We start from the raw sequence: 8,864 nt of genomic DNA, 5'->3' as shown, positions 1-8,864 counted from the left end.
ATATGTATAGTATGTATGTGTGTGTGTGTAGTTGTATGGTAACAGTTTAATATTTTTATTTTCTAACATTTCTTGTGTGGTAACAGTTTAATAATAACTGTATACATTCGTTATTAAACTGTTACCACAAAATTACCCCTAATTCCTTCTAAATACAACTATTTTTATCTATTATTCCTGTGTGCCTTGAAATGTCAAATAAACACATCTGAATATAACCCATGTTGTTGTCTCTGGCCACACCTGTCTGAAATAAAATAGCGTCACAGTAATGGTAAAAATGGCATTTCTCTGGTTCTGCCGTCACCTTCAATTTTGGGAAATTTGACCACTCTCAAATTCCACCCAACTATTTCTGGGTGTCCCTAAGTAGAAGTGGGGATGGGGACTGTCTCTTGTGTTTTCCCAGACAAGAATTATTCATTACACAGTGATCCCTACCATCCCTCCATCCCTCCCAGTTCTGGTGGCTTCGCTGTTATCTCCTGCATGTCTCTACACCCAAACTGTAACTCCTTCCCCAACATCTACACCCCATAGGTAACTGCTGAAGATGCTACAAGGCCAGTTAAAGATTTAGAGTCATCTCAAAGTTCCTCCCCTTCCCTTTCTCTCTGTAGAAGGGCTCTCTATGTCTCACAAGCCTTTGGTGTCTATGAGACCTGTGGGCTGAGCTAACAGACAGAGTGAATTAATGATGAGGTTCTGCACTTGGAATCACACAGTGGGACACACAGGTGATCACCAGTGCTATGTGCAGAAGTAGCACCCTATCCAGAAAAGGCCCATCAGGACTCAGATGATGAATGGTAGAGTTAATGTGGGAGGGAATCTTATGATTGCTTCAATTACTTAATTAGTTTAAACTTCACAATATTTAGCTCTAATGATTAATGGTAACAACTGGTGACACGTCTCACAACCTAACATCACCCGTAAGAACTGGAAAGCTGAATGTTTTTTGCCATAGGAATTCAAAGGGTTGACTCAAGATGGGCTGAGAGAGAAGTCTTCCAACAGAACATGAGATATTAACCCCATTTTTAGAGAAAAGTAAAATTGACTTGGCTGGACAATCTGGCAAAAGCTTTTTAGGTAGAGAAGGTGGCATGAACATATGCATGGAGGCAGAAAATCACAAGACTTGTTCAGTAACCCATTTGATCTTAAATACAGGTTCATGTCAGGTAACAGTTGGAGATGCAGCTGGCAAGAAAGATGTGGGGGTGCCACACTGAAGACAAATCTTAATGCCAGCTTAGGAGTCTGTATTTTTCCTAAAGTCACAGAGAGCTATTAAGAATTTTGTGTACATGAATGATATGATGAGACTGGCAGTTTAGACAAAATTGTTCCAGTGCTTGTATTCAGGAAATATAAAAAGAAAATTTGAAAGATAAAATAGATTTAATTCACCCGGTCTATAGATTTTTTTCAAATCTTACTCTAAATTGCTTGTGTAAATACAGTTGCTGGTAATTCTAGTAAAATGTATCATTGAGTACATATTATTCTTGACAATTTAACAAATTCTATTTTTGATGGCAAAGAAATATAGATGAGCGGAGAAGCACTCTTTGTTACTCTACTAACCATGCTTATAAGAAATGCTTAAAACATCAGAGTAGATCTAATTTACTGGAGTATTAAACTATATCTAATTTATTATATCTGATATACCTGTTGCTACACTAGAAGAAATAGCTTTCAGTGATAATAAATTCATCAGAGAGATTAAATAAAAAATGGCAGGTGTTCTGAATCAAACTTTTGGTTAGAAAACCCAAAATGTTGAGATGTGTGTTTTAAATGTGAAACATACATACATTCAGATAACTTCTATAATTTTTTTCTCAGATGTAAGCAATATCTGCACTACCATTTTTCCTTTTTAAACAAATAGTGATTGTCCTCTAAGTACTTACATTCATGTTAGGCTTTTTGTTTGGTTTGAAATGGGTGGGAATGGGTTTGGAATGGGTGGGTGGGGTTTGGTTTGGAATGGGAGGGTGGGGCTTGGTTTTGCCTTATTACTTTTTAAAAATATTAGAAGGGCAGAGTTCCAGTCAAGATGGCAGCATAGGTAAACACAGCTCACCTCCTCGCACAACCATATCAAAATAACAACTAAAATATAGAACAGCCATCACTTAGAACCATCAGAAATCGAGTTGAATGGAAGTCTGACAACTGCAGAATTAAAGAAACCACTTCCATCCGCACTGTTAGGAGGGGTGCAGATGTGGAAAGGGCTAGTTCCACACCCATATGTAGTGCATAAAAATTTGGGAGGGATATCCCAGGAGTGAGGAATCCCAGCCCCACATCAGGCCCTCCAGCCCAAGGTTCTGGTGCCCCATTACTTCTGGCTGCAAAAAACAGTAGGCATTGAGTCAGAGGAAGAAACTTCTGGAGTCCCAAGCAGTTCATCTGAAACAACCCACACATGGACTCACCTACTCAGACACTCCCTCTGAGCTCCAGCATTGGGGTAGCAGCTTGAAAGACACCAGTGGCAGACAGGGAGGAACTGAGGTGTCTGGCATCAAGCAGGAGCTGGGGGATAGCTTTCTCCCAGAGAGAAAGGCAGGCAGAGGCTATTGTCCTTTTTCTGAGCCCACCCCCAACAGAGCCACAGAGCTGACAGGCAGGTGCCAGATCTGACACTCCCTTGACCTGGCTAACACTGTTTGCCCCTGCTCTTGGGATCCTGTGAGACTCTGTCACACCCAAACAGTTAACGGTGGCTCTTCCATATGAATGGCTGGTCCTCAATCATACTTCACATCTTCCTAAATCCTATCATGGCTGGCCCTCACTCATGCTTCACACCTTCCTAAATCCTATCAAACAAGCAACTGGCCTCAGTGAGACCCCAGACCCTGTACCTCTTGCTAAGTGGCACTAGCAGCAGGCAGTATTACTCCCTCTGTGCTGGAGCTCAGAGGGAGTGAGTCTCAGTAGGCAAGTTTATGTGTGAGTTCTTTAAGAGGAACTGCTTGGGGCTCCAGGAGTTTCTTCTACCTACTCTACCCCCACTGGTTTTTGCATCCAGAAATTGTGGGGACTTACCTTCCTGGCACTGGAACACTGGGCTTGGGGGCCTGGTGTGGGGCTGGGACTCCTCACTCCCAATATCCTTCCTGAATTTTTATCTACCATGCATGTGTGATTGCCCAGCCCATTCCGTGTCTGCCTCCCTCCTACCAGTCTGGATGGAAGTGGTTTCTTTAATTCTGTGGTTGTCAGACTTTCACTCAACTCAGTTTCTGATGGTTCTGAGTGATGGTTGTTCTGTATTTTAGTTGTCATTCTGATGTGGTTGTGCAAAGAGTTGAACCATGTCTGCCTATGCTGACATCTTGACCAGAAGCATTATCTTTTTTTTAATAGTTTACTTTTTATTGTGTTTTTTTCCATTACCATTTATCCTCCTATACCCTCTTCCACGTTTACCTATTTCCATCCCCCACCTGCCACAATCACCACACTGTTGTTCATATTCATGAGTTCTTTTTTGGTTGATCACTCCCCCCTGCAGCCCCCCGGCATAGATTTCAGAATTATTAGATAAATGTACTAAAATTGCATTCCAGAGGTTTAAAAATTTAAATATAGACATTAAAGTTATAAGGGGTCTGTCCAGAAAAATTCCATCCATTGTTAATATAACAAAAATGGTTTACGTGACATTGACGTAACCTGGTAATCAATGAGAGTGCACTGGAATATGTAGGCAAGAACAAAGACAACTTCACTGTACTAGTCGGGGGAGGTGGGGTGGTAGATGCCATTGAGTGAGCATGTGTACTGTGTGGCCATCACATTCAAAATGACTGAGTAGAGCAATGAATCTGCAACAAATTTTACATAAAGCTGGAACATTCCTCCACAGAAACTATTCAAATGATTCAGAAGGCCGCAACTATGGGCAAATGGTGATTGGCAGCTTTATCACTACAACATGCCTGCTCACGCATCATGTCTCATGCAGTTTTTTTTGTTTGTCTTATTTTTGCAAATCATCAAATCACTCAGATGACTCAGCCTTAAAACAGCCCAGATTTGGCACCTTGAAACTTTTGGCTTTTCCCCAAACTAAAATTACCTTTGAAAGGGAAGAGATTTCAGACAGCAATGAGATTCAGGAAAATACAATGGAGCAGCTGATGGTGATTGGGAAAACTAATGTGAGGTCCCAAGGTGCCTACTTTGAAGGGGACTGAGGTGTCACTATCCTATGTACCATGTTTCTTGTCTCTTCTTCAATAAATGTCTCTATTTTTCACGTTATATGGCTGGGTACCTTCCAGAGAGATCTTGTATAAAAATGATAAAATCAAACTTTTAAAGATCAAACATAGAGTGTGTGAGATGAAAACAACAATGGATATAATTAGCAGGTGATTAGACACAAGATTCGTGAACTTGATGACATAGCAATAGATGCTACCCAAAATTAAACAAAGAGAGAAAAGAGAATTAAAAAATAATTTGATGAAGCAACAGTGAGCTACAGGAAAATTTAAGGAGTAATTGGACCTCTGAAAGAGTGTAGAGGGGTGGACAGAGAAATATTTGATGAAATAATGTCCAGATTTAATGAAAACTATAAACGTACTGGTCCAAAAAGCTCAGCAAACTGTAAGTACAAGATACATGAAGAAACTGCATGAAGATGTATCATAAATTGTTCAGAATAACTGATAAACAGAGAAATTTAAAAGAAGTAAAATATATTATATATAGTGAAACAAAGATAAGAGTAACAGGAAATTTCTTGTTGGAAACAATACAGATGAAAGGACAATATAACATTTTTAATGTACTGAAAAGAAAAAGCAACGGACAATCTAGAATTTTATATCAGGGAAAATATCTTTCAAAAACAAAGGTGGAATAAAGAATTATTCAGACATACAAAAGCTGAAATTTGAAAATATGATCATCAACACACCCTCAGAATAAGATTTATATTTCTACTTTTCTTTTTTCAATTGTATTTTTTCCATTACCATTTAGTGCCCTTATACCTCCTCCCCCTGCCACAGTCACCACACTGTTGTCCATGTCCATGAGTACTTTTTCCTCTTTGCTCAATCCCTCCACTCTGTAACCTCACCCCAACCTTAGCTGTCATCCTGCTATCTATGAGTGGGTCTTTATTTTGCTTGTTAGTTCAGTTTGTTCATTAGATTCCACATGTGAGTGAAATCACGTGGTATTCTATTTCCACTTCTCCAATCCAGATGCCTTTTGTTTCTTTTTCTTTTTTGCTATTGCACTGACGAAAAGCTCCAGTACAATACTGAAGTCAGAATGGATATCCTTGTATTTTTCCTGCTCTTAAAGGGGGAAAAAAACTTTGTAAAATGTTTTATTATCAAACTCTTTATTCATCCCTTTTGAGTGTTCTGTTTGTTTCCTATCTTTCCTATCAGAATCATATCAAAATTTTTTCCCTAGGAAGAAAGAAAATAAGAATTAGGGAGTAGAAAGCCCTGGCTGGTGTATCTCAGTGGATTGAGCGCAGGCCTGTGAACCAGATGATTGCTGTTTGATTCCCAGTCAAGGCACATGCTTGGGTTGCAGGCCAGTTCCCAGCAGGGGACTCATGAGAGGCAACCATACATTGATATTTCTCTCCCTCTCTCCTTCCCTTCCCCTCTAAAGATAAATGAATAAAATCTTTAAAAAAAGAATCAGAGAGTAGAAATGACAGAAGACAAAAATTACTTAACATTAAAAAAAAACTTTATAACAGTGAGAACCTTTAAGAAATGGAAATGGTTGCTTTGGGAGAAAGTGACTTTCTAGAAGTTCTAGGGGACCACACAATATGAATAGTGTGGCAGTGATTTTCATCCTTAATGGGAGAAGAAACCAGGAGAAACTGAAGAAGAAACCTCTACAGTTTCCTTATGACTATGATGATTCTGTGACAATCTGAGGCTTTGAGATATTTCTTCAAAGAAGGGCAATTATAAGCAAATTATGTATTTGAATGCTTATGTACAGTGTTACATACAGGCAATTCAATATACCACTACTTTGTCAAGCTTTTTTATAGTTTATTAAAGTCAAATCATCCTGTAGTTCTTCAACTTATTAACTGGATTCCATCTTTAAAAAATACCTTATTTTTTAGAGCAGCAAAATTGAAAGGAGGGTGTTGAGATGTCCCATATATGGCCTACACCCACACAAGCACAGCCCCCTCATTATCAACACCCCCCCTTGAGTGGTATGTGTTGTTACAACTGATAAACCTACAGTGACACATCATTGTCACCCAAAGTTTACACTTTCCATTAGGTTTCACTCTTGATGTACATTCAATGGGTTTGGATATACCACTATATTTTACAGACATATTTTATGTTCAAATTATGTTTAAGATACCTTCTTGAAATCTTCAAGGAATCTTTAGCAGTCATTCTTTGCAAATCCTCAGCACTTCATTACTCAATAAAGAAATTCCATTGCACAGAGGTGTTTGTACCTGTTAGAATTTGTGAAGCCCACCAGAAGAAATTCTGGTTATTAAAAGAAATCTCTGACTTGATGACAGTATAAGAAAAGGTGGTGCTGACTATTTCGAGGGTACTGGGCTCTGGGTGTGTTTGTTTATTTGCTTTGGTGGGTGTCTCTCTGACCCCGGTAACTCTGTGGAAAGAGAACAAAGGCCTCTTCTCTTCCTGGTTACACCCCAGGTAGCTGAAATGAGAATGCTTCAAGATACAGGAACAGATACATTCCCAGAGCGAGAATAGGGCAAACAACTAATTAAGAGCTGAACACTGAAAGAAAGACCAATACAACAGCCCAGGAAAACAAAGTGGTGTGGTGAATGAGGCCTGCAAGAGATCTGCAGTGATAGTCAAACTTAAATGGGGGTTGACATTTGGATAACTTAACAATAATTAACAATGGATGAAATTGAGATAAAGTGGTACTCCATTTCTACATATTTGCTTGTATTTCATTGTTTAAGAATTAATACCTGTAAAGGTGTATAATGAAAAGTCAATGTACCCTTTTGACTAATTACTGTAACTTCAATAAACCAAGTTCAAAGACAACTACTGTTACATTTCTGGTGTTACCATCTAGAGATAGTTTATACATACACAAGTTGGGAGTGGGTTATATCTGTAATGTAATAGACACACTGTTCTGGAGTTAAATTTATTTATTAGCAATATATCTTTGAGACACTTTCTATTTGTACATTTCTATTTGTACATAAAGTTCTTTTTCAACAACAGTATAGTTTTCTTTTTTTAATATATATATATATTTTTAGAAACACACACATCTAACTTTATCACTGTCACTTAAAGCTTGATTTTATAAACAAAAAGATATTAAGAATTCTGTATCACCGAAATTAAACAGTAGAAATAGCAGTGGCTTTATGAGTGTGAATTATATACATTAAATCAAATAATTGGAGATTTTCTTCTATATGGAAACTATACAAGTGAAATAAATGGCAAAAGGTGTTTTGTTGCTGTGGCCGATCAGTCACTTTAGGCCCTAAGTAAAGATCCCAAATCGCCGGACTCCTGCTGCTGTGTTTCATATTCACCTGCATTCCGTCCGACTCAAGCTACTTGACCAGAAGGTAGGATTAAAGACACTCAACTTCACAGCACAAGTTTTCCCATCTAGTTATGACCATCACAGAAAAGGACCTGGCAGTGCCCATGTCACCTGTGGCTCCCTTTTGAACGGTATGCGAAAAATTACATTTACTCTGAAAGTCAAACAGGTACCAAAAAATGGAAAATCATGCAGTTAGTAAAATGTTGGGTTTTTCTCATCTGAAAATCAAGCAATGAAATGCATCACAAACTGTCGCTGACTTGGTTTCAGGAAGCACGCGTTGGGGAACCCCGCTCAGCCGTCGGCTCCCCTTCAGTTGAGCACGGGGATTTTGTAGGCCACCATGCTGCTCACCTTGTGGATGGTGGTGGTGAAGGAGCGCAGGCGCACCTGCTCGGAATCGGTAATGACCTGCGGCCCCGACTCCTCCCACTTTTCAGGCACAACCAGATCTTTGTCTTAGCAGATCAAAGGAACAGGGAACTTCCAGCAGCAGCAGAAACGTCACGGTAGCTGTGATTTGTCTGATCACCAAGCGGATTTCATCTTGAATCGCTTTCTTGAGACTTCTCTCTGGGTGTGCTGTCGTCTTTGGCAGTCTTGTCACACTTGAGGTCAAACTGCCATCTCTCAAGGACCTCGCCACTTTCGATATTCGAGATGACCACCACCAGTTTCTGAACGGAGCACTTGTACATCTTTTAGTTGTTCCACCACATTATTTAGGTATTTCATAAGCTCAGGATCAGTAGTTACAAGTAAGGTGAGTCCGTATTTCTGCACCCGAGTAAAGGTTTCGGAGGGATAAATGCCACGGTGATACAAAATGCTGTTGATGCCAAATGAGAAGAACTCCGCCACGATTTCGGCACTCCCACGCAGGGTGATGCCCTGCTCCGGGGAGAGCTGCCGTGCCATGGCCAGACCCACGGCCACCCCGCGTGGCCCCAGCACTTGGCGACCGCACGGCTCCGATGGGCTCCCCAGCGGGTCCCGCCACTGGTATCAAAAGTAACGACGCAGCTCGCCCTTCTTTTTAAATATATTTTATTGATTTGGCCATTACAGGTGTCTTATTCCCCCCCTTCATTCCCCTCCAGCCTGCACATCCCCTCCCACCCACCTTCCCCCTCCTTTAGCTAGTGTCCATGTGTCATAACTTCTTTAGCTTCTACATTTCCTTACACTACTCTTGCCCTCCCCCTATTTTCTCCCCACCATCTATGCTACTTTTTCTCTGTACCTTCTCCCCCAAC

The 8,864-nt window shown here is 40.1% G+C and overlaps 1 pseudogene; it reads right to left on the bottom strand.

Moving 5' to 3' along the window:
* Positions 1–7,305: 7,305 nt before the first annotated feature.
* LOC118986605 (mitotic spindle assembly checkpoint protein MAD2A-like) lies at positions 7,306–8,544 on the bottom strand (annotated as a pseudogene).
* Positions 8,545–8,864: the final 320 nt, after the last annotated feature.

This window comes from Sturnira hondurensis, unplaced genomic scaffold (assembly GCF_014824575.4).
Source record: "Sturnira hondurensis isolate 20B ecotype Veracruz unplaced genomic scaffold, ASM1482457v3 Scaffold0004338, whole genome shotgun sequence".
Lineage (NCBI taxonomy): Eukaryota > Metazoa > Chordata > Mammalia > Chiroptera > Phyllostomidae > Sturnira > Sturnira hondurensis.
This window is presented reverse-complemented; position numbering and strand designations above follow the sequence as displayed.